At 42.0% G+C, this 20802-nt stretch overlaps 1 long non-coding RNA gene across 1 annotated transcript; it reads right to left on the bottom strand.

Annotated features, from left to right (window-relative positions):
• Positions 1-3379: 3379 nt before the first annotated feature.
• LOC308064845 lies at positions 3380-20740 on the bottom strand. The gene is made up of 3 exons (XR_013928565.1): positions 20591-20740; positions 10399-10481; positions 3380-4276 (listed from the first exon to the last, which is right to left on the bottom strand). It is a non-coding gene; the product is annotated as an uncharacterized lncRNA (long non-coding RNA).
• Positions 20741-20802: the final 62 nt, after the last annotated feature.

The following is a 20802-nucleotide window of genomic DNA, read 5'->3' on the forward strand; positions in this document are numbered from 1 at the left end:
AGACCCTTACCTCAGATGCTGTTTGCCTTGCCTGATGTTTGCTTACAACACGATTGCATGCTCTGGGTCTCACACTTTTCCTGTCTTTTTAGTACTGGGATTTGAATGAAAACAAGAAATTCAATTCAGATTCTAAAAACTGTCTGCTCCAGAGCACTAGTGGCTCTTGTAACATCTGAACTGGAATAGAAGCCCTACAGTGCTGATGGGTCCCTATATGGGCAGAAAGAGGCCACAGAAGTAGCTATTTTGTTCATGTTTCTGGCACATAATGACGCCAGTGGTGATATGGTGTTTCCCAGGAAGATCAGACAGTGAGAATCACTTCCCATTTACCAGTGGCTCTCCCTGGTGACTGCTCACAGGCAACACAGTAAACACTGTTTGCTATAGACCATCTTCTCCCCTCAGTTAAATCCTCCTTGCTCCCTTGGTCCCTGGTCTGTAGGGTACAAACCCTTCCCTGTTACAGCAACAATGTTCATAACCTTGGTTGATGATTCATTGAGTTCAGCTGTCTTTGGGAAGCAATTTCTGCCTCCAGTTGCAAGGAAGCGGCACCAGGTTACCCAGATGCTTAGGAGAACAGAGCACTTTCTGCCCTCCACATGGGATGCTGCATCCATCTCATCAGGAAAATGAGGGAAAAGTGAGAGCTTTTCTTTCCCCTTCCCTCTAGTTTAAATACCCTGAAAATGAGATGCTGGCTTCCTCAGAGACAAGGAGTGTGCAGTCTGCTCTGCTGGTTGTTAGCAATGCAAGTCATGTAAACTCTTTGGATTTTCAGGCATCAGCCAAGCCCAAAACCTTTAAGTGTGAACCTGCCATGTGCATGACTGGCTGATGAACTGCATCGGCCCAGACAAGCTTGACTAGTATAGAGAGATGTGGCTGTAGGTAGACCTGATGCAATGATGTGATAAGACTAGACCACAGGTCCTAAACTGACAAGGGAAGCGCGATGGGAGTCAACTCAATGTTTGGAGCCTAAAGGGGAAGTGTCTCAGCCCCTCCACCAAGGGATGAGCTTGCTGCACATGGCATAAGGAGCATTGCTGCTGCCTTCATCATAGACACATTGAGTTACAGTGGTCTGTTTTACACATCTGTAGATCAGAAGATTAAAGAGAAGACAAAGCTGTGAGTGGATCACCCATATAAAATGAATTTGCTGTTTCACTTTGTTCTTTTATGAGCAGAATACAAACATTGAAATTGTAGCTGAAATACAAAAGACGTCATACCTGAGTCTGCCTTCAGTTAAGTATTTCATCTATGTCTTTAAGAGATACAAACTGGTGAAACTCTGAAGGTAGAGTGACATAACTTACTCTGCACATATGGAGATGTAAGAGAGAAATTACATCTCATGAGTGTTACAGTACAGCATTTAACAGTATGGTAGGGAACTCCTCTTAGCGCTGAAAGTTACAAAAATAACAAAAAAACCTAGACTCAACTTTCATTTTGAGCATTTCATCATACTAAAATTTGAATTATAACTTATTTATTGTGCACTGTTTTGAATTTCTAACCCAGATAAAAATTCCAGTAACTGGTTTCACAAAGGCCTGAGTAAGGCATTGAGAACTGGAAGCATTGTTTTTGTGTGATAGTTTCGCAAACAGATGGGCATGTCTTTGAATGAAACCAATGAGAATATTAAACATTGCCTTCTGGGAATATTAAACATGGAGATTATTAGCGGATCTCCAAGAACACAGCTTTGTGTCAGGTTCTATTTTCTCTGTTTCTACACATAAATACTGCATGTGCAGTACGGGTGGAGCAATTTGCTTTCATACTTCCTCGTTTAAAATTGTGTTTAGTAGCTTAGATCAAGACCGGGTTTATATTTTCATCTTTCTTTTTTCTCTTAGAATTTGGCTTTGATATGGGGTTTGCAGATGTAGGGGTACCTGGGGTGTGGGAGGCAATGTGGAAGAGGAAGCTGGACTGGGAGCATGTAGTGCATTTTTGGTTCCTCCCCGGGGCAGAGATGACAGCTGGGATTCGTGTGCCTAAGCAGCCTCTAATGTGGGAATGCTCGCGGGCAAAGTGCCATGCCACAGGCTACGGCATAAGACATTGAGAAATGAAAGGAAGAAAACCATGTTAACATCTGAAAGTTACTTAAAACTTAAGGAAAGAAAACTTTGCCTGTCTTACACAAAATACTTAAGAAAACAAGCCTTAAACAAAAGGATTTTTGGAAGTATTCTCAATAGCTTCAAATGGCATTGTTCCAAAGTGTCTTTTGGAAATAAGGAAGAGAAGATTTATTTAAAGGTGCCTGTAGGGGGAGATGGTTGCCCAGGAGATGGGCAGTAAACATTTCATCTCCAGGTCACCAGCCCAAGCCAGCTCTGCTCACTAGTGGCCAAAAGCCTAGTGTATTATTGTCATTAGGAAAGGACATGAATCATCTGAGGGACTGTGGAGACATGAAAATGTCTGGTTCAATAACATATATAAATTGTTGTCTTATAATCCTTCTGGGGACTTCTGAAGTACACACAAACACAAACATCTTTCTGAATGTTTATACAAACAGTAGTCTAGAAAATACTAGTCATTTTAATTTTAGAAAAATCACTAACTACAGCAACTAACTTAAAATCTCTCCTCTCTCCTTCCCTTCCTTCCTCCCTTCCATCCTTCCTTCCTTCCTTCCTTCCTCCCTTCCTCCCTTCCTCCCTTCCTCCCTCCCTTCCTTCCTTCCTTCCTTCCTCCCTTCCTTCCTCCCTTCCTCCCTCCCTTCCTTCCTTCCTTCCATCCTTCCTTCCTTCCTTCCTCCCTTCCTCCCTTCCTCCCTCGCTCCCTCCCTTCCTCCCTCCCTCCCTCCCTCCCTTCCTCCCTTCCTCCCTTCCTCCCTCCCTCCCTTCCTCCCTTCCTTCCTTCCTTCCTTCCTCCCTTCCTCCCTTCCTTCCTTCCTTCCTTCCTCCCTTCCTCCCTTCCTCCCTTCCTTCCCTCCTCCCTTCCTCCCTTCCTTCCTTCCTCCCTTCCTCCCTTCCTTCCTTCCTTCCTTCCTTCCTCTTTCTCTTTCTTTCTTTCCTCCCCCTTCTCTCTTTTTCTTTCTTTTGTAAATAATTTCAGCTGACTTGTGAAGTCCCTTAAAGAAGACACAGAACTTTATAAGAAGCCTTTATCATCTGTTTTCTTTTAAAGTATAACAGACCATTGGAATTTTGGAGAAAAATAAATTATGTTTGGGGCCATTTTTCCTCTAGAAAAACAATAATAAACAAGGCACTAAACAAAATGTTTTGCAGCAGCCACTGTCTGAGGTGTATTGTAGGAAGGCATGATATGCTAAAAGGCAATTTGATCAGATTTGATTCAGGGTGATGTCTTTCTTTAATCCACTGGAGAAGAGAACAAAGCTTAAATGATTTTATTTAATAACAAACAGACAATAATATCAATAGTACTTCCCATTTAACTTATGGCAACCATTAATATGTGTTGTGCGCATACCCAAGAAAAAAAAAGGCATTTTCCCCATTTGGTTGGTTTCATCTTTTGAAGCATGTCTCCACCAAAAAGCAGATTTCAATTTCCTTCAGGGACCACAAAATACCCAGCTCTTTTCCCCTCCCTCACTGTGGTTAGAAGTTTATTTTTCAGTTGTGGTAAGCACTTTGCACCATATTTATCTGCATGTTGTTTGTTTTAGGAATGGAGCATAGAACATACTATTTTCAACATAGTCTTCTACCAGGGGGAAGACTAACAAGCAAAAGGCTGTACAGAAGTAGTTTAATGAAACTGTTATGGGTAACCATACTGGTTGAATCAGAAAGTCTGCAAGAGTCTCTAGATCATAGCTGAGGAGCTTCTGCAAGAAATATGTGACTGAGGCATGCACACAGACCCAGCCAGCAATGAATCTGGATTGCCCTTGACTCTGGAAAACTTTCCAGAAGTTTTGTCCATATAAGGGACATCTTCTTTATAATTTCTGCCCTTGCTTCTCTCAGTGGCCTTACAGCCTGTTAGGACTGACATGTACAAATTGACATTGACAGCTGGTGAAAGCATAAAGTATCATGGAAGTAGGCAAGCTGTTCTAGGAGGGCTCCTAGGTTCTGTAATTTGTTTGTGTGATGATTCTACCGCTGGCAGTTTCAGTAACTCCCATACATTTCTAAGCGATTTGCAGGTAAGCCTGAACAGGAACTGGCCTTCTTTTGGAGGACATCGGAGATGTGGTGGTGGAAGTGATCACAGTGTAACACGATGAAAAGGTTTGTCATCTTCTTTTCTTCTATTTACTCTGAGGCAAAGAGGAAAAATAATAGTTAAACCAATATCAAAATGCTTGTTAAATATGTTTGTGTGTGCATGAATGTGTGCACACATATTTTTCACATTACAAATGCAAAGTTGACTATATTTTTCTTCCTAATAATTATCTCCATGAATAGAGAACAAATATTGTAAGGTATCTCTAAGTAAAGTCTCAGCAGTTTTGGAAAGATGATTTTAATTTATTGTATATTTATTTGTTGTGAACATCTGTTTAGTACAAACAGTCTATAAATCATTGAATGAGATGACCTAGAAGATTCTATCTGAATGCAAGAAAGAAGCAGATGAAATTCTGATACTTCCAGGTAAGACTCACGAGGAAAAATGTGTATATTTCTCATTTACACGCAGAAAACATGTTTTACTTGAGTTGTCAGGTTTATTTTATACATTTTTGCTTTGAATTTGCTCCGTAAGATTCTGGTGCTTATTTGCTATGTAAACAACTGCAGGTTTTGTACTTGCAGTGATTCTGATCCTGGTTTCATTACAGTATCGCTCCTCCATCTTCTGATGCTATTATGTTGAAATCAGAATAAAATCAGTGTGTCTCTCAGTCTTGTCACAACATCCCTCTTACATATCACTACTCTTTTTCTGAAGTGACTCTTAAGAGGTATTCCAAATTTATCTTTCTGAAAAAGTGGTTTTGTTTCTATTTCCAGAAATCCTGCCCTGTCTTAATGTTGAAGTAATTTTTCATCTCTACATTTTTTGTCCTTAGTTACTTTACCTGTGCAATGAACAGTACAATAGATTCTTTGCCTTCTATAGTTGCCCATATATGTATCGGCCTTATACAGAGCTGCATTAGGCAGTGTCACTAGCAGGTCAAGGGAGGTGATCCTTTGTCTCTGCTCATCACTAATGAGAACACACCTGGAGGGCTGGCTCCCCAGTGCAAGAAAGACATGGACATCCTGGAGCCAGTCCAGCAAATGCCACCAAACTGGTTGTGAGCTGCAGCATGTGATTTCTGAGGAGAGGCTGTGGGATGTGGGCCAGCTCAGTGTTAAGAGGAGAAGGCCTGATGGGATCCTTGGTGGGATCTTCAGGATTTGGAATTGCCTTTTCTCATAAAGAAATTCTGCATTGAAAATGAACATAATTTCATAGTTAAAAGGAAAATAAGGCAGCAGATATGTCTTACCAGTCTGCTGAGGTTTCCAACAGCTACAAGGAAATATTGCATGAATCATAGAATAACAAAGCAGGTGATAAGGCATGCAGTACAGAGGTATCTAAATCTTGGAAAAGTGTGTTATTTGTTTCACCAATAAATGTAGCATACCAAAACAATAATGTCAGAGAAGAAACTGGCTCGCTGTTTTGAACATCATTATTCTAAGTCATGACATGTCTCTGACTGAGGGAAGCTAAGGATTTGAGTATGCAACACGTGCCCCCAGAAGTCAAAATAATATAGCTGAGGAAATGCTCTCTATTACCTGTTGGATAATAAATTGATAACATAAACTTTCAGGACTTTTGGAAAATTCTCTTTTCTACATCAGTAGGGTTTTTTGGGGAGAAGCGGCATGGAACAACTTAAAATTGATGACACTGAGGCAACATTGCTGTGCATATTGGATAACATTTATGTGTAGTGTTATTTCATAGAATCACAGCATGGTTTGGGTTGGAAGGGACCTTAAAGATCATCTAGTTCCAACCCCCCTGCCATGGGCAGGGACACCTTCCACCAGACCAGGTTGCCCAGAGCCCTATCCAGCCCGGCCTGGAACACTTCCAAGGATGGGGCACCCACAGCTTCTCTGAGCAACTGCCCTCACAGTAAATAATTTCTTCCAAATAGCTCATCTAAATCTACCCTCTTCCAGTTTAAAACTGTTACCCCTTGTCCTATCACTACACTCCCTGACAAAAAGTCCCTCCTCATCTTTCCTGTAGGCACCCTTTAAGTACAAGAAGGCTGATACAATGAGTTTCCTTCGGAAGATGAATTCGACCCACTGAAAATGGGGTCTGCTTGTTCATAGCTGAGAAGGCTTTGGCTTTCATTAGTTTTTGGCACATGGAACATTTTGGAAGAAAATATTCCATTTAATTAAATAGAAAAAGTGGATAGAGCCTAAACAGCAAATAAAATATATGAATGAAAGTGGGTGTGCCCTTAAATGGACATGAACTGATGGGGCTGCTCTATGACATTTTTCAAATCTACAATCCAGTTCTTTCCCCTGCATGCTTTTTGGGTTTGGGGTTGGGGTTTTAGGTTTGGTTGTGGGTTTTTTTGCATGTACTTGCATATATGTATTGGTATTTTGTATTAGCCTGCAAAGAAATGTCTGATTTAAAACAGAAAGAATGGAATTTTAGCAGCTCTACTAACTCTAACAAAAGCCATATTCCACAAAGGACTTTCATCTAAATCCCTGCTTAAGCAGCATTGAGAAGTACTAAGGGTTTACTGAAGAAAAGATGGAATTAACAGATTTATTTATTTATTGGGGGGTGGGGGGGCGCGGGTAGTGTAATTAAAAATGAATCAAATCCAGCAGCCTTGTTAGCCTTTGAAAAATCATTTTTCAGGACAATCTCCACCAATATTGATGAAAGCCTTGACAGGGTGTAGACTGAATTAATATTAAGAAATACCTACAGTTAAGCCAGAAGGGTTTTTTTCCTGCAAGCCTATAACATACTCTGTTTTAGGGCCATTTCCAAGTTTTTAAAACCTGCATTTAAACAGATTTTTCTTTTTTAATATCTAGTTTCATGTCAAAGGGAGCTTAAGAAAGTTTCATGCTAAATTGCGGGCACATCGTCATTAACGCTAAAAGTGAACCCCCCTTTTTTCTTTCACTTTGGTTCATGTGAACTCATACCTCTGTACCTTTTAGGCACTATATTCACCCAAACCCCCTGTCAACGTGCAGCTTAACTGAACTGTACAGGACAGTGAATCTTGCATGATTCCAGTTCACTGAGTTTTCCCCCAGCTTTTCTAGCTGCTGACCTCAGGGTACTACCCATCAGTATACAGCAGTTGTGTTGCAGAGCTCACCTCAGATGTGGGATGATTTCCAGCAGCCTGCTCAGGCTCTGGTGCGAGGTTCACATGGGAGGCTTGGCAGGAGCACGGCGCTTCCCTTTGGGAGTGTTTGGTGGGAGGAGGTGGCAAAGCCATTGCTGACCTTCCCTGAAATGAGTGCTCAGCCCCCAGGGTAGAGGGATCTACAGGGAACAGCTGCTAATGCCAGGCACACCGAGGCTGTCCTGTGCTGTGCTGTAACTGCATGAAATGACAGCTTGGTTTTCGAATAGTACGAATTTGGGGGTCGATCTAGGTTTTATTTACACACAACCCCCCAACTCATTACAAGACCAGTTGGGGCATAAACTGGGGCTTTGCTGCTCAGGAAAATGGTACATGACTACCAGCAGGGAACCTGTCAGCTACTACTGACTCTGCATTAAGTAAAGATGCTGAATAATGCTGCGTACTGTGGCTGTTGACAGGTTAATGAAAGCAAGAGGTCTACAACCTAGCTAGCCCAAAGAGACTTGCAGCTTTAGCTGAAAATGCCTGCAAGCAGAAAGAGCTCCAACAGCAGTGAAGAGGGTGTTTTTGTGGTCAGCCGTTTTTGCAGTGTAGTGGTTACTGTGCATATGTATGAAATGTGTACAGTTAACTATGTAGCTAATTAGCAAATGTATGCTACTGTATTTTATAAGTATGTTGTTTATATAGAGATGGGCTAGTGACTTCTGGATCCTAGCTGCAGGGTGCTGTACCCATTGCTTGATGTTTAGCCAGTATTCTGCTGCCTGTCACACTGCCTGAATGAAGGAAACTTGAGTAATGAGTCTGATACCAAGTAAAATTTGTAGCAAGGAGGGGGTCTCATGTCTCCAGTTAATGGGAGTGGTAGCCCTGGGAGAAAAAGTCATTTCCATCTCCTAGGAATCCTAACTCCATGCCAATGCCTGCTCCACAAGACCAGCATTGTCTCAAGCACTGATTCTAATCAGAGACCAACGCAGAGTCTGCCTTGTTCATGCCCAGCTCCATTTATCCAGCAGCTCTCTTAAAAGAACCAACAGTGCTGATAGCGTATGCTGTTAGCATGAAGTCTTGGCCTACACAAAGGCATGTGTAGGGTGTGCTTTCGGGACAGACCTTTTGCCTAAAGGATCCTAGACCTCTCATGTGGGCATCTAGTGCCTTCTACCATGACAATAACAGTCTCTAATTGTCAGTCACAGCTACTTAGCTCTTTTTGACCCTGGTTCTTTGCTGCAGGACTCACCCTGCAATGAGAAGACAGGATGCCACGTGCTTCCCAACAGCACCCGCAAAAATTTAAATGAAGATTTCTGGTCTAGTAAGTGTGTATCATATCATTACAAGTTTCGGTACACTCCATACTACTTCTAAGACTTCATGGTCCTAGGACCAACTTTTCCTTAGACCCTTTCAGCAAGACAAGCAATCATGTGCTGAATTCAATAGAAAGGATTGCAGATTAAAGCCTGCTGAAGGTACAGGGACATTCCCCTTGCCTGACTGGGAGGAAGAAGCTATTAAGCAGCACCAGGAAAAGAGTTAAAGAGCCGTGTGATGATGTGATTGCCCTGTATGATTAATTGTCATTTCAACTTCTGGAAAGCCAGAGTAAATGTGATGTCAAGAGGGCAGTATTCTATATCCCCCTTGTATAATGAGAACAGCTACCTAAAATATAAAGCAGCAGCATCACACTCAGTATCTCCTGCTGAAACTGAGAGAAAATTAGTTGTCCAACTTTAGTTACTTGTTCTGGAATTTGGCCAAGATAACAAGGCTAATCTCATTCTTGCCAAATCTATGTCACAGGGTATTCATGTGGTCAGCACCTTGGCAGCTGCATTGTACACAGCCCCTGTTTAGATAATACTTTTCATACAAATACTGTAGAAGGACCTGGCTTTTACACACAATGTAATTGTGAACTGGAATGTACTTATTGCATGAGTGCAGCAAAATATTTCTGGAAAATTGTTTTCCTCCTCCCCGCTAATCGGCTACAATCTCATGGAATAGCCAGGGTGTAGAGCAGATGGAAACAATCAGGAAAATATTCAGTTTCCATTAGGAGACTTTTTTTCCCCAAAGCTTAGTGTTTGATTACTCTTATTTTGACGTTCTTCAGTCTCTTCTCCTAAAACATCTTAATTACAAGTTTTGGAGTTTGGGTTTTAATTCAATAGAACTGTTGACTTCTGTAGAGAGGAACCCCATATCTTGCTCTAGGTGATTCTCTGTAGACTTCCACCATAATCAATGGAATGACAGATGCTCTTCCAACTGATGATTCGCAGCTTCCACTTCAGGCTCCTACTCTGAATCTGGCAATGACACCAAAATTAGGTGTGTAAAGTGAGACCAAGTGAATTCTTTCCTTTGGTTCTTTCTGATGACTAATGGGCCAACTTGCAGGAGATTTGCTAAAGGTATATGTTTATTTTCAGAGAAAATAGCTAATATCCAGAGAAATGGTTTAGATATGTACAAACAAAGCAGGAAAGAAATGTTCCTAGCTGCCACTTTGCAGTTGGTTGACATTTGCTTTGTGGCAAGAAAAAATACCGAGGGGTCCACAATGTCCCTTACTATTCCTTGTACCAAAAGGTTGTCCTCATCCTAACCTCTGTGCAGAGAGTTCCAGCAGAAGGCATTTTGAGGACAAGCTGAGGAAGTGAGATGAAATGCCTAAAGGAATTTCGTACATCGTAGAGGATCATTCCAAAAGGGATGCATGTTGGGGTTACTGGTACTGTACCAAGTTGATGCATATCAGGCCTCAAAAAATTCCATATCATTACCATTGACACAAGGATATATTTCCCTGTTATGCTTGTATAGACGAAAAAGTACTGAAGGGAAGGCATGAGGGATGTGAATCACCTCTATTAACTTGAAAAAGTCATGTACATGTGTCAAAACAGCATATTAAAATGGATTAGCCATTCATACAAATAAGAACAACATGTGCATTTGTTTCAGCTAGGATAAAAATCACAAAGGCAATCAATTCTCATACAGCACATGTGAAAGAAAACTTGGCACAAAGGACAGCTTACCCCGAGTGTTCAGATACACATTTCAAGTACGCATATTTTTTTCAGGTTACTGGTCTGCTCCAGCAGGTCATGGGAAACCACACCTTGAAGGGAAAAATAACAACTTTACACTCCCAATATATTCTCTAAAGTGACTATTTTTTTCTTGTTTGTACTTTTTTCCATGTAGCTTTAAATCCTATTCACATAGCCATGCTAAAATGACATTAAACTGTACAGTAAATACATTGTAATAAATACAGTTTTCTGGATAATAAATATATCTTTGGACATTTTTTCCATGACACTTTTTAATGACAATTTTACCATATACAGAGCTGCCACTTAGCATGCATAGAGCACATCTTCCAGCAGTTGGACTCCTACTGTTCATCATGCGTGGCAACCATGTTGACAGATGGACTGTATTTACTCAAAAGGTTTTGCACCAAAGAAGGAGGTTACAACTTAGAGAAGCATAAGTATTTTGTTATTACCACACAATATTCCCAATAATTTGCTCCTTTCATTGGGATTTTGTAAACAGCTCCCAGTCATGTTTCGGAGATGATAAGAAGTGCCACTTTGCTCATTGGTTTTCACATGCAGCAGAAATTTGTTGTTGACTAAGAGCATGAAGCCATGTCATATAAAAAAAAAAGGGGGGGGGGGGGGGGGGGGGAGGAGAAGAGCAGTATATCGCTTGGTAAAGTTGTGATTTCTTAGCTTCAAAATCACTTCCACAAGCTCTCTGCCAGAACAGGGGATCAGAGTCACATTTAGACATACACCCAACCTCACTGCCTTACAGGTATGCCTTCTGAAAAGCAGAGAGATACAAACCTCTGAGGTAGATAAAATCGTAGTAGTCAATTCTCCTTCATTTCCTCTGACAGCTCAGCATATCCACATATTGCACACTCTTAAATTAGACCCCAGTGTTCTGTTTATGTCAATGGCAATGACAAACTTACAGAACTACAGTAACGCTCTGGAAAACGATTAAAAAGCCCGAGATATTCTTTTGGTCACACTTTGGGTAAGTGCCCTGGCAATTCCAGATGCTGCCACAGTTGCCCTATGTTTTCAAGCATAGAGGTGTCAGTTTCTCTTTTGAAGCAGAAGCACTTATGCCTTGTGCAAATTGCATCAACACACAACCCTGACAGGACAAGCTTACTGCTAGTGGCGTCAGGCTGTGAGGCAAGGCAAGCTAGGAGCCTCAAGGTTTGCTGGTGGGTTTTGTTAAGTGTTGGCTATATTCAGTCTTGGGTAAATTAGGGGAATGTGATATAATCACAGCACCAGGCATCAGGTAGTGGCCATACATGAAGATTGCTGCCTGCTGCTGTTGAGCCAAATTGGCTTTGTTGCTGGTATCAATAGCAAGGGATTTGATTCTCAGGCATCTGGCTGCTAATTCACTTGAAATCTTTTAATTGATTTCAAATAATGTTTTTTTCTCAAATATACTTATATATATTTATAAAAATATATTTACTTGTACAAAAATCAAGTGAATTAAAACCCTCAGCCATTCCTGAGCTTTTTTGCATTTCTGTCATTCAGACATGGAAAGAAATTTCTGTTTTAATTAATTAGGGAATAAAAATCAGTATCCAGCTGAGATATGGGGTCTTTTTTCCCCCGTAGAATCACTTCTCCCACAGAAACTAGGTGCTTGTGCTGGAAATGTAGGCTCAGACGAAATCAGAAGACTGTGATCAGGGATGTCGAGAGCACCAGAGATTAACGTTGCATTAAATCCTTGTGGTCAAATAGAAGCCACAACAGTCAAGCCCCTTCTCCCTGGACACCTGCTAGGTTTCTTTGCCCTCCAGGTTCTCCCTTCTTTCTCATATTTCATGACGTGGGTGTATATGTGTGTGTGCATACACATATGTGGGAGGGTGTTAAGCTGTATTCTCATTATGGTCTGTTTCCTCTGGTAGTGCCTGCTTCCTCCCTGCTGCTTGCATTGCCGTGTGTGCCAGTAAGATCTGTGCACACTCAGTGAATTATGCAGGGTTGCTTCAGAAGCCAAAGGAGGAGGTGACAATTGGTGGACATCTTTCTCTGCCTGACAGCATATGTAGAAGCAATCCAGCTGGACAGATTTCTTTCTGTGCTGAGGGGACCATCAGATTATTTTTGCTATTTACTGGCTTGAAAGCTCAGCATTTTAATGCCTCACTGACTAGAAAACTACTGGGTACAAAATCCTGAGAACATGAGAACTGGCCTCGGAAAATGGTGTTTGTTCCTCCCCCTATTTTTCCATCCTCATTTCAGCAGGCAAAAAGTATAGTCAGTGTTGAAAGGAGAGGTATAATAATGCTGGTAATTTATAAGCTGGCAATGGGATGTAGTTTATAGAGGCAAGCAACACCCATTCAAGTTTCTGAAAATCCCTGTAACAAGCACAATTGTAGCTGAAGTTGTTTTGCCTTCCTCCTGTCTCTTCAGAGAAAGCTCGGCTGGTAATAAAAAGCAATGGAAACAGAAGCGGGCTTTCATTCACAGAGATGGTCCCTTCAGCTCAGGTGGAAGTACAAGGGCAAGGAAAGATAAAAAACAAATACTGCTGCTGCATCAGCCATAGTTGCAAGTCTCTGGTCTCAGCATCAGGTAATGCCACATCTTTCAAGATCTGGAAATTTTTTTACCTCTTACAAGAGTTTAAAGGTTACTGTTATTTTAATGAAACCTAAAGCAGGATGTGCAGGGGGCAGGTGAAAGGGACTGTCATTCTGCTAGCAACACACCCATCACCAGTGTGGGAGCAGACTGCTTGTTCATGTACTTGCCAATGAGTTTCCTGTCAAAGGCCCTTGTCTTGCCCAAAAGACCATTCAGTTCTCAAGGGAATTATCTTCTTGGGCTGCATCTACCCTGAGTGATACTCTGTGCTGTGCCTCTGAAGTCTTGTCTTGTCCAGGAAAAAAAAAAGGCTGGTCCTCTGGGCAAGTTTGCTCAGAGCTCCCAGCATTAGCTGAAGCATCTCTAGGGAGCTAACCTCCACGCTGGCCTCCATGGTCTTGTGCCTAGCTCTGTCACTAATGGTGCTTGTGCTGTGCATCGCCAAAAGGTCTTCAGCACTAGGCCTGACACCATCCCCCCAGAGTAGCAGAGATGCTGCAGAACCTCTCCTTGGCAGCACTCACGGACTTTTGAGCACCCCTACTTGGTTTAAAGAGACCATCAAAGAGATTCTGCACTCCAACTGCCTTTGCAGGTGAATTGTCTTAGAAAGCAATTGTTCTCCCCAAACCTTGGGGAATAGTCTTTTGCCATTACAATCTTTGTAAAGGCAGTGACCTAAATGCAATGGTGCTTGTGCAGTGGGTGCATAAGCAGTTTCCCTGTATGATCTTGTTTGTGAAAAACAAGCCACATTTTGAATCAGCATGTCTTGGTACAGGCCTTTGGGGCAATCAAAGGATATGTGATAGACAAATGATGTTTCCTTTGACAGAAAAGTCCTGGTGCCCTTAGGAGAGCCAGGAGAAGTTCTTTTTAATTTATGCATTTGGACAAACACCAAATATTATGAGCCAGATAGCGTAAAGAGGCTCTGTATGAACATTTGACTTGTAATGTGATTATTCAAGTGCTTAAGCTGGGACAGGCTTCGATATTTTCCCGAGTTCGGCATCATACAGTCAGTTACTACCTCCCCTGCTGCCATGGAAAACATAAACTCAGTGTTGCTCAGATCATGCTGAAGTCTTTCAAGAATGGGATGGCACAGATCTGGATTCCTCTTTGCCTGATCCATGAGCAAGTTGTAAGCATAGAGTTTCTCCATGTGTCTTCTATGTGCATTGTTTAGGGCAAAGAGCACTTGTCTATTTATCTCTTATAGTGTAAAAGATCACATTTCCCTGGTATTGCAATGCTAATTTGTCCCAGAGCTATTCATACTTTTCTTGTAAAGGAAAAACATAATCTTCAGGTTTTTTGTGTAGGCAGGGTTTCACATCTGCAATATTCAGGTTTTTTTTAGAAAATGGGAAATCCTAAAGCAATCTCATGACAGGAAGTGAAAAACAGACAAAGAATACAAAAAAGCTTGGCGCTGGAAAGTAAACTGTTTTTTGAGGTAATTGAGCTTCGTACAGTAAAATAAAAGCTATAGTTCTTTACCTTTGACAAGCTGAAGGACTGTTTTTGTATGAAAGATTTAATTTTCTCCTTTAACATGCATGTTTCAAAAGGAGTCATACTACAAAATAAAAGATGCACAGAAACAAAAGGCTTGGATATAAATAAAGATGACGTACAACAGGTCTGGGACACATTATCTTCCAAATGTAAAAAAGGAACAACCACAAAAAACTCAACTCATAATATTTTATGTTATCATATCAACGAATGGAAGTTCTAGTCTATGGTCATTTTCAAGATGCTTCCTAAAACCTATCTGGAACTTGAATGAAGTCATGATGTGTACTTACTTCAAATCTGTAAAGCCAAGTAACTTGGCCTAACTATGTCTCTTTAGTGTTAATTTAGAAATGGAAGGCATTACTTCTCTAAGACAAGTAAACTTTTCTAAAACAAGCAGTTTTACTGCTCAAAGAATTACTTATTGACCATCCTATATGTATCAAAAATGGTAAGTAAGCGTAGTAAGAAAACCTGCTGGGTTTGTCTATCCGTGTAAGGTTATTTGTGTATATAGATGCAAACCCATCTATATACATCTGGGTTTGTAAAAAACCCCTTCTGGATACGATGTACATGTCAGGCAATTCTTAGAACAGCAGGTATGTGCAGCTATGCTGGTGGATCTCTGCAACCATCACACAGGGTATTTCTGTTTCTTGCTGCTATTGCCACTGCTTTCATGAAACATCCCCTGCAGCCTTCACACACATGCTTCCCACCTTCCAGACACACAGCCATAGCCACACATATACGTGTATACGTGCAGATGTAGTCTCAGAGAATTTACAGCTATTCCTTACCAATACCTAACCCGCTCTGCCTGGAAAACTCATTATTACATACGGAAGACTCAACCAGACTGAGCAGGAGGTGATTTATTAGCCCCCTATTTAAATTTAATCTTCATAATCTTGGAAAGAAATATTGTCAGTCTTTGCAATGGAGTTCCACTGGATTTCCCTAACAATTTCAGGTTTGCAACATACCTGCCTGCAGAGGAACTCCTGTTGTAGCTCCCTAAAGCACACAGGCTGGCACTTTCAACTCCGGCATCATTTGTGTTGTCACAGGTTACCCAGAAATTGCAATTATTTATTGCTGGGTATAGTATTCCCGCATTCTCTACAGATCCTGCAAGCAACTTAGTTTTCTTTCAGGCACCAGTGGTTCTGCTGACATCAACTGAAGTCAGATGAATCTAAATTTATTGTTTAAAAGTGTTCAGGATACTGCTTGGGCTTTTTCTGAAATTTAGTGCAACAGCTAGGAAGACAGGTCAGCTGCTTGGTACTTCAGAAAACCTCAGAAATAAATTCTGAAGAGCTTTCTGCAAGTCTTGTTAGTTTCGAAGACAACAGAAACTTGGACGCTCCATATTTTTAGCAAATGGAGAGAGGTCAGCTCAATGAAACTTTTCCAAGTAACTTAACTGTAGCCTTAAAAGCACCAGGCAAAGTCAAGGTTGGAGCACTGAAGTCATAATCAGCACCATGTTCCTGTATTTTCCGGCAGCCTAGCTCAAAGTGACCTGCCTGTATGAAAATGTTTCCCTGCCCTGGTGAAAAGGCTGGAAAAGCATTACTGGCCAGCAGCTCCGACAGTGATTTTATGCCCAGGTTTCTCTCCTCTTGAGTCAGGGACAGGACTCAGCCTGCAGAATACTGTCATCCAACCTATCCACAAGCCTCTTTCTGCTTTAGCCCATGCCCCTAACTTCACCCTCATGGCTCTGGAGGGTCCCCAGGGTGGCTTTCCATGGTGCCTACACAGCTCAGCCAGGTTCAGCATTGCCTGTCTTCAACTCATTCCGATCTGAGTGTCCTCCTGCCACTGCTACTGGACTGTGACCACAGCTTCACAGGTCCTCCCATGATGATTGCTTATGATGGATGGAGGCAGGTGAAGGAAGTTCAGAGACCGAAGGAAAAAAACAGAAGGAAAAGCCTTCTCTTTTATCTATTTCAGTAAAATCTGTAACCATCAAATGCATGTTCTCTTTCCTGAAGGGATAATCCTTCCCCCTTCCTGCATGACCCAGCTGTAACTCTGGGAGGAGGAAGTAATTTATTTCAAGTCTTGTTTTTTTAAATGCGTCTCAGCCTTTAGGCTGGCATGTGAGGTCACCTGAGACACGTTTTTCACCTGCCTGCCTTCTCGCCTGTCTCCAGTCACCCGGCAAGCAGAGCTGGGGACTGGGCAGCTGCAGCAGGAGCCCCGCACAAAGGGCTAACATGAGAGCACAAGTGAGGTTTATTTGTTTCACACCATTTCCCCAGCACCCGTGCTGACAGACAGACAGCCTCCCACCAGTCCCCATGGGGCACTGAGCAGCCCTGACACCGCGGGAGTGCAGCTGGGAGGATGCCAGTGCTCTGCATCTCCTACCTGTTGCCTTAGAAACAAACAAAGGGACATAGGCTTTTTTCTTTCCTCTTTTCATTTTCTTTTTTCTTTTCCTTCTTTTTGCTCCTTGGGTAATGTGCTGTGTGCCAAGTCTCAAGGTGGGAGGGAAGAGAGAGGAGAGAAAAAAGAAAGGAGAGGAGTGAGGATATCAAGACCAGGGAACATATTCTGAGACTCAATATGAAAGCAAGATGCATCGAGACAGCTACTGGGCTGGTCCCTGACTGCCGCCCTTCTGTGGTGTGCAGCAGGAGGTCACGGCTGCCACACCGAGAGCAGTCTTATGAACCAGCTGTGACATCTGGCTTACATTGAGGGATCTGAATGCTGGAACCGGACAATGTTTGTTTTCCCTTGCTTGAGCCCGAATCAAAGTTTTAATTAAAGAAGGCTCAAAGATGCTTTCAGTGACACTGCCCAGGGTCAGTATGCAGAGGGTGCTTTTTCAGGGGTATGAGCTGCTCATGGTCCAACCCCACTCCCTAAAGTGACGGGTGCATTTTGAGGCAAGGGAAGAGTTGCAGAGCCTAAAGCAAGAGACAGAGATTACACTCAGAAGGATTCTCTAGCTGCCTTTGCATACATACATGGATGCCCAGACCCCAGGGAATAACAACTGTCCCCAAGGATCCCGTTGCCTCCTGTATGCTTCATCTTTTTGCCAGCAGCTATTCCTGTGGCTGATCAGCCTTGCTGCCCTTCTCCTTGTAAAATCACCTGGTTCTTCCTATGGTTCCACCTTCATTTAAAGCTAGTCCTAGGGTTCTCCTCTTACCATTCCCAATGAGAACCACCGCAGTGAGGCTGTCTGCCACCACTGGCTGTAGCTCTGTTGCTGCTTAGCTACTACTGTAAGCTATTCTTCTCAAACTTTAGTATTAGGCAATACTTTTTTCCAGATAATTGTTTTTCAGACTGTTAGTAACTCTGTAGGATAATTTCTGAAATAGAACAGCCTTATCCCAACTTCTGAGCAGCCAGTACCACCATAATAAAATACTTCAAACATATCAGATCTCTACAAACCCCTTGAGTCGGTTCCCAAAATTGCATCAGCAGTTCATCTCTCCAGGGCTACACTTGTTTATTTTGAAAAACACCTGGCACACATCCTACACCTCCAACGCAAAGTACACCCTGTACAGCTGCAGCTTAGGCAATTCAGCCCAGAGCCAATGTCACAGTCAATCTGTACCAACCACCACAAAACAGAAACCCAAAGCAGAGAGGTAGGTTTGTGGGATCCTTTTCTACAAAGAATGGTATTAAAGGGCTTTAGTCTGTTGGATATAGCTGAGACTTCCAGATTGGCTGCTGGTGATGTCACAGCCACCCGTGTGCCCTATAAATCTATTTTTTTGTTTTTATGTATAAATGATGTAATGCCCACAAGCTTCCTCAGTCAGGGTTCATTATTTAATTTCTCAGGTGGCTGAAGTCATAGGCTTTGTGGCGTCTATGGCCACCCACAATGTGCTCTCACTGCCCAGAAATGAACTTCCTCTTAGGCCTTGTTTTCTAATTGGCATCTGCAGAATTAAAAGTCCACTGACCACTGAATGTCATGGGAACACTTTGGAAAGTATCTCTGGAATGATAAAATGATTTTGATCTCAAAATAATGCGTGTGCTTAAACTAAGGCCTTCTCTGATAGAAAGAAGACAATTATAGCCAAGTTTTGATTAAGAAAAACCCTGGGTTTTATGAGCAAACATCTACTTGGAAAATAACAATTGCCAAGCAACATAAAATCCTTGCTTTAGCTAATCTAATATTCCATCTTTGACAGAATTTTATGCTGAATTTTCTTTACAAAGTGGGAGCGCGTCTTTACAAACATCATTGGGCTCCTAACTTGTTCCTGGAGGTGGTTCTCACCAGTGGAGTCATGAGGGTTTATCTGTCTCCTTTGTATTACCTATTGATGATAAACACATCTCAGGCTTTCTTTTAATCCTGCTAAACTCACATCTTTGGTGTTGTTTTACCTAAATGTTTATAAATCCAAGGAGTTAATCATCCATGAAAAACAGTTTCCTGAACACAGAGGCTTTCCTACACTGGCCCAATTGTCCCTGAGAAATTAGCCTTCTCCGTAACACTGCCTAGTGTCATGGTACCAAAGCCAGTGGGTTTCTGATACCTGTGATCCTTCACTTTTTGGCAAACTGAAATATTGTGCCTTATTAGCAATTTAAATAAATTGAATGGAGCAGTGCAGAGGTCAAATTATAACCGTTTATAAACACTGATTAGCATTCCTTAAACTGTGTAAATCCTTAAAGCCTGAAGGGATAATCTTTACAAATTACAGTTACTTCCATGACCCTGGAATCAAGCATCTCAAAAAAAAAAAAAAAAAAAAGCTTTTAGAAGGGCCTGGTCCAAAGCACAATGAAATCTATGAAAATCAGGTGCATCCCAAAGATGCAGTAAAGTAAACTTCCTCCCTGCCAGACTTAGGATTCTTACTGAGGAAACAGAGTACAAACAACAAGAGTAGATGAAAGCATGTGTTTATATAGGAACACAAATATATTTGCAAATATATACTTGCAGGCAAGTTCATTAGCTAATTCTTCTACATGAGTAAAGTCATATACAAGACACTTTATTTAATTTGAGTCTATACATCATAAGTATTAAAAGAAGAAGCACAGGGAGAAACATAATTTTCTCACAGAACAAAATCTGATTAATAGTATTTTTAGTTTACATGGTTGTGAATGACTAAAGCATATTATTTATCCTCTGAAAGAACTTAAGCAAAAAAAATAGCACCATGAGAAAAATGGAAGTTCATACTGTAGACAATACAAGTGGTCCCTGCCTTTTCTCACACTGAAAATGCTCAAAGAATGTTTTTTGACAGGATTTTCCAGCAGAGTCTCAAAACAGCATTTTACTTTCTCTCCATTGAACATAAACCAGAAATTAAAAGGTGGCAACGAGAAAAAAAAAAAAACTCATAAGGAAACCTTCTGTCCTCAGCAACACCTTTTTACTCGGAGAGAATTTTAGCTGTGGAAGAAGAGGCAAGAGCAAAGGTCCATTGGGCAAGTGCAGCTAGTCAAAGGCTTTGCTCCCAAATATTTGTTCCTGTATTTTTATTCATTCTTTTCTACACCAGATGTCTATTGACCAGGGTTGCATTGCTGTAAACCTATTCTGTCAACCTTCCATCTGATTTTGATGTCTTTGGCTTATCTTAGGATTTATGTTCCTCCCCCTGCTTTCCTTTAAATCGACCTTCTCAGTGGCCTATGGCCATTTACCTTCTGCTTTGCTTGTTTTCCCCACCCAGCGCTTCTGTCTAGCTGGAGCACTGCACCACGGGCATGGAGGTTACAGGGCAGGTCCTGAGGGACTGAGTGATGTACCAAACCAAAACAAATTTGGCAGTGCTAACTTCCAAATATTGCAAAGTGATACCATTTCCACAGAGGGTATGAGCAGGGACCTTGACCTGAGGACCTCCTGCACTTTGCAGGACGGCAGCCGTTCAGGGATGCCCTCTCTGTGCCCAGCCTGTGGGGTTCGATGGCAACACTTGGCCGTCTGGAAAAGTCACCTCACCCCACAGACCCGCAGCTGACATCCAGAAAGCCACACCGTGAGGACAGCCAGGCTTTAACCCACCTCTGCATACACACAAGGTCTGCTGCTTCCCAGGTCTTGAGATGTCTGCCCAGGCCCCAAGGGTTGCGTTGTGGAGGGCAAAAAATAAACAGCCAAGCACCGCAGGCTGCCGCCGGGCACCCTGCATTCCCATGAGAAACTTGCAAAGTCTGATAAACTGCGTCACAGCAGCCTGCAAACCGGGGGCCTGGGTGGTTTAAAAATACTGCCTG

This window comes from Falco punctatus (assembly GCF_963210335.1).
Source record: "Falco punctatus genome assembly, chromosome: 5".
NCBI lineage: Eukaryota > Metazoa > Chordata > Aves > Falconiformes > Falconidae > Falco > Falco punctatus.